The sequence below is a fragment of the Diceros bicornis genome, chromosome 8, assembly GCF_020826845.1.
Source record: "Diceros bicornis minor isolate mBicDic1 chromosome 8, mDicBic1.mat.cur, whole genome shotgun sequence".
Taxonomy (NCBI): Eukaryota; Metazoa; Chordata; class Mammalia; order Perissodactyla; family Rhinocerotidae; genus Diceros; species Diceros bicornis.
Window position 1 is genome coordinate 17808439 of NC_080747.1, and position 14734 is coordinate 17823172.

The window sequence follows — 14734 nt, forward strand, 5'->3', positions numbered from 1 at the left end:
AGTATCTGGAATTACATTTTTGTTTGTTTGTTCATATTTTTGTTGTTTTTCCCCCTACTAGAATAAAAGCTTTTAGAAGGACGGAACTTTGTCTTGTTCATTAGGGTATTTGCAGCACGTAAAATAATGTCTGGTATATAGTAGGTATCAAATAACTGTCTATCCACTGATTTCTTGTTGACTATAAATCCCTGTCCTTTTGGAATTCATAATCTTCCGCCTGCCAAGCAAAGTGCTTTCAGGAATCATTTTATTATGGGAAAACTCAAAATACAATCCATCGCTATGAATATATTTAAAAATAAATGGCATTGCCTTTCTCTCAATTATTAAAGAAACACATGATCATTGGAGAACAATTAGAAAATATAGAAATAAAAATCGCTCATAATCGCATTCAACTGAGATCTCTATTTCAAAATGTTGATGACTTTGTCTACCAGCATTTTTTTTTTTGTGGTGAGGAAGATTGGCCCTGAGCTAACATCTGTTGCCAATCTTCCTCTTTCTGCTGAGAAAGATTGGCCTTGGGCTAACATCCATGCCCATCTTCCTCTATTTTGTACATGGGATGCCTGCCACAGCATGGCTTGATGAGCAGTGCATGGGTTCCCCCTGAGATCTGAACCTGCGAACCCTAGGCCACCGAAGCAGAGCATGAAACTTAACCACTATGCCATGGGGCCAGCCTCTCCTTTCCAGTATTTTTTTCAGGAATTATGTGTTTATACTATATGTTCATACTTTTCTGCATACTCGTAAAGAGAACCAGTCTCTCCCTCTCCTGCTGCAACTCATACAATAACAAATCTCCCCAAACCACGAGCTTCTCAGAGAGGCAACATGGGGAAGTAGCTCCTGCAATTCCTATGCACATACATGAGGCTCCCACGGGAGGAGGAAGGATTCATCTGATTGCTGAGTTAGTAAGAGCCTGATATTCACGTTTCTCCATGAGGCAGGATTCATGTACTTAAAGGTCATTGTTGAGAAGTGAGCCCTAGCCCGTGGCTCTCAGACTCAATGGGGCCAAGACAGCATGTCTAACACTGTGGTCTAAGTAAGGAGCTGCTCTACACATGCACCCATCCCCCATGGTGTCTCAAAGTCTAGAGTTGTAGGAGGTGATAGGATGCCCCACTTAAGCTGACTTCTCCAATTCTGCTTTATCAACAAGAAATTTTGTACTTTACATTTCACCTGGCTACTATGTTGATTTCTCTATTTGTTCAGAATGTAGAAAAAAGGGTGGTGACTGCATTCACTGCAAATCCTTCCAATACTAAATATTCTGTTCTGTAAACCGATTTTCTTGTTGGAACTTCATTATTTTTCGGATGCAGCCACCACATTTGAGATGTTTGGCTTCATGACAAGTTGGTCACCACCAATGAATGCTGCTCTCACCTACAGCAGCAGGTGTGGGACTCCTGTTTCCTGAGAAATGCTAAGGGTCTTGGTAGCTCAGTAGCTGCAGGAATACTGGGTAGAAAGAGGATGTGTTGGTCTTTGCTTTCTTCCTCATCCCACCCACACTGTCAACCCAATTTTATCCATTTGAAGACGAACAGTCTCTCACAAATCGTTTGAACACAACTCCAGTGGCTACGTATTCATTTTTAGTGATTTTGTATTCCAATTGTTTAGTTAATCTCCTTGTAATTATAATCATGCGACTGTTACATTTATTTTGAATTCTGTTCAAGGATTTGTTTGCAGTTTAGATCTGGAGCACAAACATTACTGATTTATTGATATTATTGATTCAGCTCTTTCTCCCACACCAAGTGGCTTAAATTAAAATAATCTGAGCATGAGAAACATGACTTAATCTTGTATGGTCTCCGAGTGCCTCATAAAAGCCAGTGGGTGGCTTCTTCCTGGTCATTATGGGAAACAAATGATTAGAACAAAAGTCAGAAACAAACATGTCCTCCCTGTTCCGGGTTATGTTCTCTTGGTTTGCTCCCACAGCAGCCTGTATTTTCCCAATGTAATCCGTCATCACTCTTTATTATTATCCCTTGTTGATTACCATTCTTCCTTACTGGACCAAAAATTTTGTGAAGGCAGGGAATTTATCTGTTTTGTTTAAGCCTCGATTCCTAATGCTACTGTGCCTGTAGCTTAAAAAATGCTATCTGTTGAACGAATGAATAAATGCCAGTGGAAGTAAAATAACAGGAAACATGGAATTTACCACAGAAAACACACGAATCAACCAAAGCTTCAGAAACTAGGTAGGGCAAAGACTGGCATGGCATCTTGTCTGAACTCCATTCTTCTAATAGCTCCTTCATGCAATCACCAACACCCAGGAGTGGGGGTGACAAAAGGGACACTCTGGGCTAGGACAGATGCTGCTTGCAGTTAGGCATTGAAAGGGAAGTCAAAACCAGTTAATTTTTTAAAAAGAGCAAAAGTATTAAATGAATGAACACATCCAATAGTATTTTTTAACAAAACTAAGAATATCTAATAAATAACAAATAATCTGATAAAAGAAAAAGCAAATACGGAAAACTAGGAAAGAGAAATGAGCCAAACCACCAATACAGGGATTTTTTAAATTGTGAAGCATATAAATAATGCCCTGAGTTAATGAAATTAACTATGCAATGAAATGAATGACTGTGTGTGTTTGTCAAAGGGAACAGGAAGTGTTTAAAGCCAATAAAGACTCATGAAGCAGGAAACTTTGATAGATTAATAACTATGAAATACATTCAGAAAGGCTGTTAGAGATTTTCTTCCACAAGCATATGTCAGTTCCTCTGATGAGTTCTTCCAAATATTCAAGGAACAATATATCAATGCTGTAAAAATTATTTCAGAGCATGAATGCACTTGGAAAGATTCCATATTGATTTCTGTAAAGATAGTACAATGTTGATATGAAAACCTGGCAAATAAAGATCAATATCATTTCTGAAAACTTACGGCAAAATTATTAACAAAATACTAACAAATGAAAATTTGTAATAATAAGTACTCAAAAATGAGTTTATCTAAGGGATTTGAATCAAATTGGGGTAAAATCATGTCACTAGATGCCAAAACGGTATTTTTAAAAAGTCATCATGCAGCTATGATTTAAAAAATACTTTTTATTTATTTTTTTTTTTTTTTTGTGAGGAGATCAGCCCTGTGCTAACATCTGCCAATCCTCCTCTTTTTTTGCTGAGGAAGACTGGCCCTGGGCTAACATCCATGCCCATCTTCCTCTACTTTATATGGGACGCCGCCACAGCATGGCCTGACAAGCGGTGCGTCGGTGCACGCCCGGGATCCGAACCGGCGAACCCCGGGCCGCCGCAGCGGAGCGCGTGCACTTAACCGCTTGTGCCACCGGGCTGACCCCCTAAAAAATACTTTTTATCAACAATTTTCAGAAGCTTTTTTTTCAATGTGACGAAAAGCACTTGTTCCAAATGCTGAATCACTAAAGAAATTGCCATTAGACTGGCAGTAAGATACATATTATATTATATGAGCAAATAATGAGCATTCATTATCTCTAATATTATTTAAGTTCAGAATTTTAACACTGCATTAAGATGTAAAATTAAAAAATGAGTTCTATAATCAAAAAGGAGGAAACAAAATTATTATTTTCAGATAATATGATTTGTCTACTTCAAAAATCTAAGATAATCAACTTAAGTATCATAGAAATATATCGTTAGAAATAAACGTCAGTGACATGACCAGATCAAAATGAATACTCAAAATCCAATGGTTCCATGCCCATCAAAATGGCTAAAACTGAAGACTGACCATACCAAGTGTTGACAAGAATGTGGAGCATTAAATTCTTACAAATTCCTAATAGGAATGTAAAATGGCACAAGCACTTGGGAAACAATTAGGCCAATTCTTAAAAGTCAGACTTACATTAGCAAACAATTCATACATCCTAGTCCTAAGTATTTAACCAAGCAAACATGAAAATATGTATCCATACAAAGACTTGCACATGAATGTCCATAGCAGCATTATTCATAATAGTCAAAAGTTAGAAACGACAAAAAGTCCATCAATAAGTGACTGAAAAGAAAATGTGACATATGCATACAATGGAATATTATTCAGCCATAAAAAGGAATGAACTATTGATACACACAACAACATAGATGAATCTCAAAATCATTATGCTGAGGAAAAGGAACCAGAGACAAAAGAGTATATCCTGAATGATTCCATTTATACAAAAATCGAGAAATGCAAATAAATATATAGTGAAAGAAAGCAGATTACTGGTTGTCTGAGGCAGAGGTGGGAAATGGGATGGGTTGCAACGGGGCAGAAGGAATTTTAGGGGGATGATGGAAATGTTCAGTGTTTTGATTTTGGTAGTAATTTCATGAGTATATACGCTTGTCAAAACACATTAAACTGTAAACTTTAAATGAATAGGGGTTACTGTATATAAATTATATATCAATTAAGTCACAATTTAAAAATACAATAGAGGGGCCGGCCCTGTCATGTAGCAGTTAAGTGCTTGTGCTCTGCTGTGGCAGTCCGGGGTTTGCAGGTTCGGATCCTGGGTGTGCACCGACACACTGCTTGTCAAGCCATGCTGTGGCAGTGTCCCATATAAAGTAGAGGAAGATGGGCACAGATGTTAGCCCAGAGCCAATCTTCCTCAGCAAAAAGAGGAGGATTGGCACTGTATGTTAACTCAGGGCTAATCTTCATCACAAAAAAAAAAATTAAAAATACAATAGAGCCTCTGGACAAGGAAATCCAAAGATCAAGAGACACTCATTGTAGTACATGCCCAAACTAAATTGTTTCAAGTCCTTTAACTCCCCCTCTCAAAATGTTTTATTGGCTCTTAGTTGCTTATAGACTGTATGTCTCATTATAGAAACTAATTAAGGAAATGCAAGGATATAAAGATATAGATATTTACGCAGTATAAAATACTTTATTAATTTATTCTATATTTCTCCCTTTTTGAGAGAGAGATTGAGATTAACTTTATTGAAATGGCCATGCTTAGCTAAAAACTTCATTTCCTCGACTTTCCTTCAACCAGGGATAACCATACGCCATACAGATGGTCGGGAGATGAGGGTGGAAGTCTTAAAATTGGGGATTCTAGGAAAACTATTGTTTTACTGATAAAAGGGGATATGCTCAGTGGACACATATTTTGCCCTTCATCCTTTCCCTTTCTTCCTGACGAGACAGCATGAATGAGTGGCTTGGAGGTGCAGTAGCCATCTTGAGACTGAGAAGAAAAAAATCAGATGCTAAAAATAGTTGAGCAAGAAGAGAAAAAATATCTGAAGCAGCCCTGGAATGCCTAGCCCATTTCTCTCGCTACATGAGAAAAATCAATCTCTTGTACGTTTCATGCAGCTGCACAAATTCTACTGACTCCAGCATTTGTTGAGCTGGAGGGAGAAATAAGACTTTTATTACCAAACCAATCACATGTTGTTATTGCTAACATGGGGCTTAAAGACCAAATCACCAAGTCTCTCATTATCCAGTTGATGAAACAAGTCCAGAAAAATATGACTTTCCCAACAGGACACAACCAAGGGAGTCAAAACTAGAACCCAAGCCTCTTGATTTTCAGTTCAGTACCATTTCCACTGTCCCTGCTGCCACACTAAGCACAGAAAAATTACTGATAGCCTGCTCTGCGCCAGGGGCTGTGTTTGGTGATATATGGAGACAACAATGTAGAAGACTATGTTCTTTTCCTATAAGAGAAATGCAATCTAGATGAAGAGATGAGGCTTCATCAGACTTGAAACAGTAAGAGTAGTTTTAAAATAGAGCTAGGGAAATTAGTCCCATTATATTATGGCCCTAGACAGAAAAAGACAAGAGTTTAAGCCAGCATTATACATAGTAGGTGATAAACCATTAGTGTCCATATTAGGGAAATATCACTTCGGGTAGGAATAATCAGAGATGTTTGTATGAAGGAATGATGTCTGATCTTCCTTGAAGGAAAGACAGAGTTAAGAGACGTGGAAGACAACGGGGAGGACATTCCTAGAAGGCATAAATGCCTTTGGCAAAGAGGTGGTGGCGAGAATGACCAAGAAACACTTCAAGGAAAACCAGATGAGATAGTTTGACTACAATAGAAGGTTTTGTTAGGGTTCTCATGGAAAATGTGGCATAAAAGATAGGTTAGAACCAAAAGAGCCTTGAATGACAGAACGAGTAGTTTTAACTTTATCCTTCGGGTAATAAAGAGCCAGTGTTGGTTTTTAATCATGGAAATGACTTGGCAAAATTGTTGTTTAGGAAGATAAACCTAGTGTCTATAAATTGAGAAGAAGAAATAGAACAAAAGATTAAACTATATATTTAACAAAAGTTATACACAATAGTTGCATATATATATTTCTATACATATATACATATATTATAATTTTTATATAATATATACATAATATACATAATTCCAAATCACAAAGAAATGAACAATAAAATATGTTAATGATTGTCTATTTGAATGGCTGGTATAGGGCCTGGACAATAGTAGATACTCAATAAATGTATAAATAATTCATTCACAAAGTAAAGGTATGTTAATGTCCACACCAAAAGATTATTGCTCTCTCTTCAGCCAGAGATATTAAAGCATCCTTTATAAATCTTCCAAATGTATATAATCCATTTCCCTTCCCAGATAAAAACATGAGTTTTAAGGATCACTGAAAACTGGTAGAGTTACCTAGGTAACCCATTAAGTAAAATACATGAGAATTAAATTCTGATTATAAGTATTTCCTTTACTGCCTGCCTTTTGAAAAGAGGTAACCAATATAGCATCAAAGCTTCCACTTAACAAGCAGATAAAAAAGAACAGATGACTCGATTCTGATATATCTAAATATCTACTTATGATTTCAGTCACCTCTCTTTTGAGCCTCTGGTTATTTTTAGAACCACCTTCCAACAATGGCCAAATGAGTTCACAGCACTCAGAACTCAGGTGAGATCTATACAACTGCAGTTACTTGAGTATTTTAGATTAGAAAATAATTTTTTTTGTGTGTGTGAGGAAGATCAGCCCTCAGCTAACATCCGCGCCAATCCTCCTCTTTTTGCTGAGGAAGAGTAGCCCTGAGCTAACATCTATTGCCAATCCTCCTCCTTTTTTTCCTTTTTTCTCCCCAAAGCCCCAGTAGATAGTTGTATGTCATAGTTGCACATCCTTCCAGTTGCTGTCTGTGGGACGCGGCCTCAGCATGGCCAGACAAGCGGTGCGTAGGTGCGCACCCAGGATCCGAACTAGGGCCTCCAGTAGCGGAGCACACGCACTTAACCGCTGAGCCACAGGGCCGGCCCTAGAAAAGAATCTTAAGATTTTTTTTGAACGATCCAGATAGTTAGATTAAAAATGAGTACTCATCTGCCCTATCTACTAAACTATACTTGCCAAAATGTTTAGATAATGGCCACATTTGCTACTCTGTGTATAGTTCATGTTCAGAGTGGCTGTTTAAAGAGACTACTTCTTTCAAAGATGGCTTCAATACCAAATCAACAAAACATTAGGATGATCTTTGGAAAATATCAATCAATCATCTGGATGTGTAGCTTGATTTACAATAAATGTAGTTGATTCTATCACTTTCACTTTAGCAATTTGGCATCTTGTTGGATAATGGTGGCCATACGGTGAGATACCAAAAAAGACAATGCCTGCTGAATGCCAAAGCTTCTAGTTGAAAGGAGGAAAATATGTTTCCCTAGATTCTGAGACATAAATTTGACTTACTTGATGTTTTCCTTCATCAGAATTGTTTGTGTTGATACATACTAGAATTTAGTGTTAACACTTTTGAATTAAAAAGAAAACACAGCTATGCAATCAAGAGACTATTTTATCAAAGCCCAGAAAGGGAGCCCTGTGCGTGTGGTTCTTTCTATAGAAATTAGCACATGGTAATGACAGATGCAGTGTCGTCTTATCACAGGTTACATTTGGCTCCTCCTATGAAATTGAACTCTGAGGGTTTTGGGGTTGCAACCGGTTTTGCAACTAATTGAGAGAGAGACAAAATAGTCAGGCAGGCAGAGGTTGGAATTATGAATTATTATCTTTATCAGAACCCAAGTTGATACTGAAAAATATTAGAGCATAGAGAGGAGGTTGGATTGGCTTGCTAGTAGTAATACATTCTAGAGGTAATCCTACTCACCCTTCACAGGCAGCACTGGAAAACCCAACCTCACTCACAGGAACAGGGCTTTAAACGTAAAATTATCAGATGGGTGAGAGCAGATGAGGAAGATACATCCCCTCTGCCAGCAGGCAGTTCCCAAAACAGAAGAGGGCTAAACTGTGCTCAATATTTTCTTCCCTAACTCACCAGTCATGGAGGCCCCTCCCCTGCCCTGGGGAAGGACAGCGAGAGATGGGCGTTACTCTAGCAGGGGTCCCTCCGAATGGAAATACTGACACAAGGAGGGGAAAGTTCCATCCTCTTCCAACAGAGGGCAGCGTTCACATCGCACACTTTTTCACATCTCCGGTACCAAAAGCAGTACCCTGCTCAATATTTGTTAATAAAAGTTAACTGTGAGGATGATGCACTCCAAAGAGAGAGACTAGTTTTTAGAGTCAGGCTTCAATCCTGCTTCTGAACCTCTCTAACTGTACGCCCTTAGGCAAGTAACTGAACCTCTTTGATTTCATGAACTGTAAAATCCAGATGGTAAATACCTAGCTCACAGGAGCCTCACGAAAGTTAAATGTCTGTCAAGAGCTTATCCCAGGGCTGAGGGGGGCAGAGAGGCACCCAAAACCGTGAACTCCCTTCCTCTTCTTTCCCCCTAATAAAACCTGCTCTCAGGAAAAAAGAAAAAAAAAAGCCTGGTACAAAGCATCTTGTATGTTTCCATCGATGAGTTTTCCTCTCCCAGGGCCATTTTTCTGTTTAAGCCCCTCCCCTCAGTGTAATAAAAGGCTAATTCAGTCAGTCGAGGTTGAGGAGCCAAATAAAAGGGATTTAAGAGGAGGGCACCATTCTGGAAATCCGGCCTCTCTGGATTATTCTGTCGTCATTATTTTCAATGCCCCTTCCGTCCCTGTACCATGCCCAATGCTTTTTTTCTGAAGGATTGTCACAGGGACATATGTCCCTTAAATGGCGAGGGGATATGAAGGATAACGAGGAACAGAAGAAATAAAGATCCGTGCCTTGATTGCCTTGCTGCTAAGAGCAAATGGAAAGGGAATCAAGATCTGTGACTTCGCCGCGATGTTTAGAGAATTGAAACCACCGTGTTTGCTTTTAATTGCTCCTTAATGGCACGTGGGTTTACGAGACATTAAATCACATTAGAAGAGCGCAGGCGGAATTACTTTATCTGAGTAACGTCACCTTTAGCTTTTTAAGTTGGCCATTAGGCAGCTTAAATGCTAGAAGATGCCACAATAATTTGTTTTGTCGAAAGCACTCTGGAAAATAGTCCTAAGGAGTTAGACCCCACCCACAGCTGACGTCATCAGAAAAATAAATGACTAAATACAGGTGCCACTTTGCCTAACGTCACATAGTATATATCAACTTCATCGTGAGAAAATCATAAGAGAAATTGGAGATGCAAAAGGGACTTCGAGACCTATGTAGAAACAGCTTTGTATGGTGGAAATAACACAGCCTTTGGGAACTGGGCTGAATTTGAATCCCAATTCTATTTCCTTTCTGAGAGACCTTGGGCAAATTCTCTTTCCATTAAGTAGAACTAATAGCACTGACATAGTTAATGGCTTCTGTGGGGACTGAATGAGCTGCTTCCTGAGAGGCAGTATAGAAGAGAAAGAAAGCAACTAGGCTTCAGAGATAGAGAGCCTGGTTTTGAATTCTGCTTTGCAGGACAACTAGCAGCGTAACCTCACTTACTGTGTCCCTTAGCATCCTCATTCAGAAATAAGGTTATTCACACTACCTACTCCATGAAGTGGTTGTGAGAATGAAATTAGCTGACACACATGTAAGTGTGTGGCACTTAAGAAGGACTTAATAGTTAATAGTCATTCACTGTTATGTAAAACGCCTGCCACTGGAGGTTGGCTTCCTTCTTCTAATCCCTGTATTCTTACTCCCTGGGGCACAGGTTTCTCAGGAGGATACGTGATTTGAAGAACTCCAAACGAACTTGTCCTCCAAAACCATTTCCCTAACAGTGTAAAACATCCATCATAATAATTATTTTGGCTAAAGGCGTTGGCTCTCCCCTATTGCAAGAGTTATAACATCATCTAGAAAGGTTATATTATGTTATTCTTACGTTATATGTAGACATTATCAACTTCTTGTAGATCAATTCCATCAACAGAGTTCTAACTGCTTGAAAAGTCTGGGAATTGAGATAAGACCTTGGACAGGTAAGTTTTGAGGAGATAATAGGAAAGGGCAGATACATGGATTAGTTTAGGAGAAATCTGGCCCGGATTTGACAAGGAAGTAGAGGAACCCACAGACCATCACGGGGAAGTGGGGAGGTGTCACATATATGTGGGATGGAGGGCATAGATGGAAATTCGCACTACTATTCTCCAGTTTGCCTGTCTGTCGTGCCAACCCCACATCTAAAGGAGCTTAGGTTATATTGGAAAGATTTAAACTCTGTTCATTTAAGATTCATCTGACACTTTTCATCCATAACATTCATTTACAATCTTCTAGGAAAGGTCTTGCAACAGATTCTAACCAAAAATAAAATGAGATGAAGGGAATTAAAAAATTCTCAAAGGACAAAAATAAACTAATAAAAGAAAACAGAGTTTTCTGAATGATAACATAATCATAGCTATCTGCTAATGAAGTTTAGGGTAGCTGTTTTGGATGGGGTCTCTAGGAATTAGCAACCAGGTTGTTGCAGAACAATGGCTAATGCACAAATTTACCATATTTAAACCAAGATTTAGGGACTGTCTCCACCACCAGCTCTTGAGCGGTGTGCTCTTTCTTTAGGAAGGCCGTGCACCTATGCCCCTCGTCCTGCTTGGAGATAGCGTGTGGGCTCTTTGCAGCATTGCAGCAAAGAGAGCAGAGTGGACCAACAGTTACTTTCGTTATGAATGAATGTGTGTGTGTGTGTGTGTGTGTGTGTGCGCGCGCGTGTACGTGCATGTGTCTGTGTGGTTTTTCTTATACACTTAAACATACTTTTCTCATTTTGTTTTCAGGGAGAATCTCAGGTGTGTTTTACTCTTATCCCCGTCTTACATGGGAGGAAATAGAGATTCAGAAATAGTTAAGCCAGGATGACACAGCTAATAAAAATAACTAGTGTTGATTGAAAGCTTACTGGAAGCCAGATATTCTGCTAAGCGCTTTGCGTGTGGTCCTGTGTGGTACCAGTATTTTTATTTATAAGGTATTTTATATTTACTTATAGTAGAGAAAATTAAGGCAAAGAGAAGTTAAGCTTGTTCAAACTCACATAGGTAGTAAAAGGAAGAGGTGAAATTGCAAAGCAGGCCTCCTGGCCTCAGTGTCTTCACCTTTTACCACCGTGCTACACTGCCTCTGGATAATACCTACTACAACAAGTGACAGTCCATTTTCTTCCATCTTAACTATCCTGCCTCCCTTTCTTATGCTTTGAGATACATTTTAGTTAGATCTGATCCTGTATAGGAACCCCAGGACAGTCTCTTCCATGGTCATGGTATTGAATTTATTAACCAGGGGCAGTTTACACAAGACTCCAACATATCCAATTAAAGAAATGCAGAGAGAATTCAACACTTTGAGTATTACTGTCTAACTACTAATTATCTTCCTGATTTTTTTTTTTCTTGCTGAGTTGATTGCTTCCTAACATAATTTTTCAAATGATCGTGTGGATGCTGAATTACCTCAGCTTTACTTGAGCCCACATGCGCAGCTGCTGTCTGTACAACAGTTTCTTTGAGTGCCAGGCAACATGAGTTTTTGATTATCCCATCCCTAAGCAATCCATTCCTTGTGTGTCACTGAAAGTGACATTAAAATGAATCTGTTAGGTCAAGCAATACTAGTAGGAAAAATAATGCATGCCTATCTGGAGGGTTTTGGGTTTTTTAAGTAATCTCTTTTCTTAATTAATCTTAAATGCTGTCTGGTGTTAAATTTTAATAGAAGAATAAAAAAATAGCATAGGATTGATTAGATGTTTGGCGTCACACAATGAAAGTGAGGTCAAAGTAAGCTAATAATATTAGCTAATATTTATTCAGTACTTATTATAGGCCAGCAACTGAACAGGTAAGTACTTTATAAGAATTATCTTAATAAATTATCTCCTCAACCCTAAGGGGTAGGTACTATTTAGATAGCCACTTTACAAATGTGGGAAACGGAGGCTTAGAGTAACTAAACGACTTTCCCAAGATCAGATGGCTGGTACATGGTAGGACCAGAATCTAAACCATGTGTGCTTGGCTTCAGACTAACAGCTCTTAGACTTACTCTATGCTGTCTCTCTAATTATTTGTAGTATTGTTATGGGGATGTTCTGTATCCCACATTCTGCCTCAAGATGACTCAGTGCTCTTCTCTAATTGAGAATCAATTATAATAATTATAAATCTGTTACTTTCTGCAAGAAACCAAGGAGAAGAGTCATAAAGTAAGGTGTGATGCTAAAGTGAGTGCTGCCAAGGTAGGGTGACACATTTCTTCTGTGCATTACTCATGTTCTTCCCTCAGCCTCCCATCCACATAGGAAACGTGGATTTGCTTTTCAAGATTAAGTTCAAAATAATCAACGACCTCTTTGATGTTTGTCATAACCCCTCATTTTTTCCTTTTAGTCGAAATGGTCCTATTTCTATTGTGAACCCATGTGTGCATATATTATGAACCCATATACATATATTATGAACCCCATGTATACAGGCCAATCTTGGCACTGATAACTCTTTATTACACTTTGTTTACTAAACTACCCCTGTGTCTGGACTTCATATTCCCACAGGAAAGTTACATGTCTTATTCATCTTTGTATCTCCAGAACCTAACAGTGATAATCATATATTAGCAACTTATTGTTTGTTGAACCAATCTATTTATCAATAAACTTCTAAGGGGATAATAAACTATAATAATGACATGTGGGTCATTGGTTCTGTAAGAGTGGATTCAGTACGTTGTTGCATATACCTGTTAACCTGATAGTCATGGTATCTGAAAAATAAAAGACATCACTTTACTTCTCTACTTTACTTCTTTTTATTGAGTTTTTTTAAATCAATTTTTTCTTATTTCATAAAGAACATGTGCTTATTATTGAGAATTTAGAAATACAAATAGGCAAAAGTAGACATATGTATTTTAGACATAATTTCAGCCAGAGATAATTATGTGAACATTTTTATGTGTTTGTAGAACTTTTCTATGAAACCTATTTGTGCCTTATGTGTAACTTTCTGAAATCTAGAATCTTGGGTTCTGCATGTGAGTTAGATTTCACAAGAGATTTGGAAGGTGGAAGAGAGTATAGTGAGGTGGTGGTGACACATGGAGAGACTACATCTTTCAAAGATTATGGTGGGAATGCTTGATTCTTTTAAGCCAGTAATGGTGTAGGTTCTCGTGTCTAGCTAATGAAAATATAGGTGTAGAGTAGAAGGCAGTGGCAGCAGTGAAATTTCTTCTAGAACAGTCTGGGGTATCAATGGATGTTTCCTTGATGTGGTTTTTTTTCTGGTTATGAGGCATCTGCATTTTGTTCTGTATATCCCTCAGTGTCATCCTCTACAGAAAAACAATTCTGAAGGCTACCTATTTGTAATAGGATAACCTGTTAAAAAAAAAATCCTGTCTGTGTAAACTACTAAGAGTGAAATGTATTGTTTGTAAGTAAGTATCCTGCCTGACAAATAAGGTAATTATTCTCTCATAACCAAAAGCAAGGGGTGAAAGTAGGCATGGCACCTCGCGCTATTACACGTATTGACCTAATTACAGAACAAAAAAGTTTTTATGGTCCCTAGGACTCCAGCCTCCGCTTATTTATAGGTCTGAGTGCCCAAGAGAGCAATTCTTCCATTGCACTTAAGGTTAAAACTGCCATATGGCCATTTTTGGGATCCAGGGTTATTAACCATAATTGCCAATGGAAAATTGTAGCTACTTAATGAGGGCAAAGAGGAACATTCTAGACCATTGGGGATCATTCTGAGTACTGTCTAGTGTTTCTAAGTCCGATGTAAAATATTAATGTAGGACTATAGCCACTTATACAAGAAAGTCCGTCAAAGGCTCCAATATGTCAGGACTGCAAGCTTCATTCATCACGCCAAGTGAAAAATCCCAACCAGCCAAGACGTTTTTCAAGAAAAACGAAACGTGAAATGCATAGCAGAGGAAAGGAATTATGAACACCAGTGTTCTCATGACCAATTGCAGAACTAAGCTTCTTCTGGGCTCTGTATTTTTGGAGTATGTTGGTGGTGGTTCGATTTATTACTTAGTCCATAGGTTGTAAAACACCAAGGCAGGACTGTGACTCAGCTAAGGTAAGAAAAAATGATGAGTTGGATGACATAACTGACAAGACTTGTATCTCCCCTTTGGAGAACATACAATGAGTACAGTTTTGTTTTTGTAAAGGTTGGTTCCATATGTTAAATGTGAGCACATTGTGCTACTACTGTTATTTATAACTTTGCACGTGTACAATGAAAAGAATGTGTACAAAGTATTCAAAGGGTTGAACTGTGGCAGATAAATCAGATTAACTCACTCATCACTCA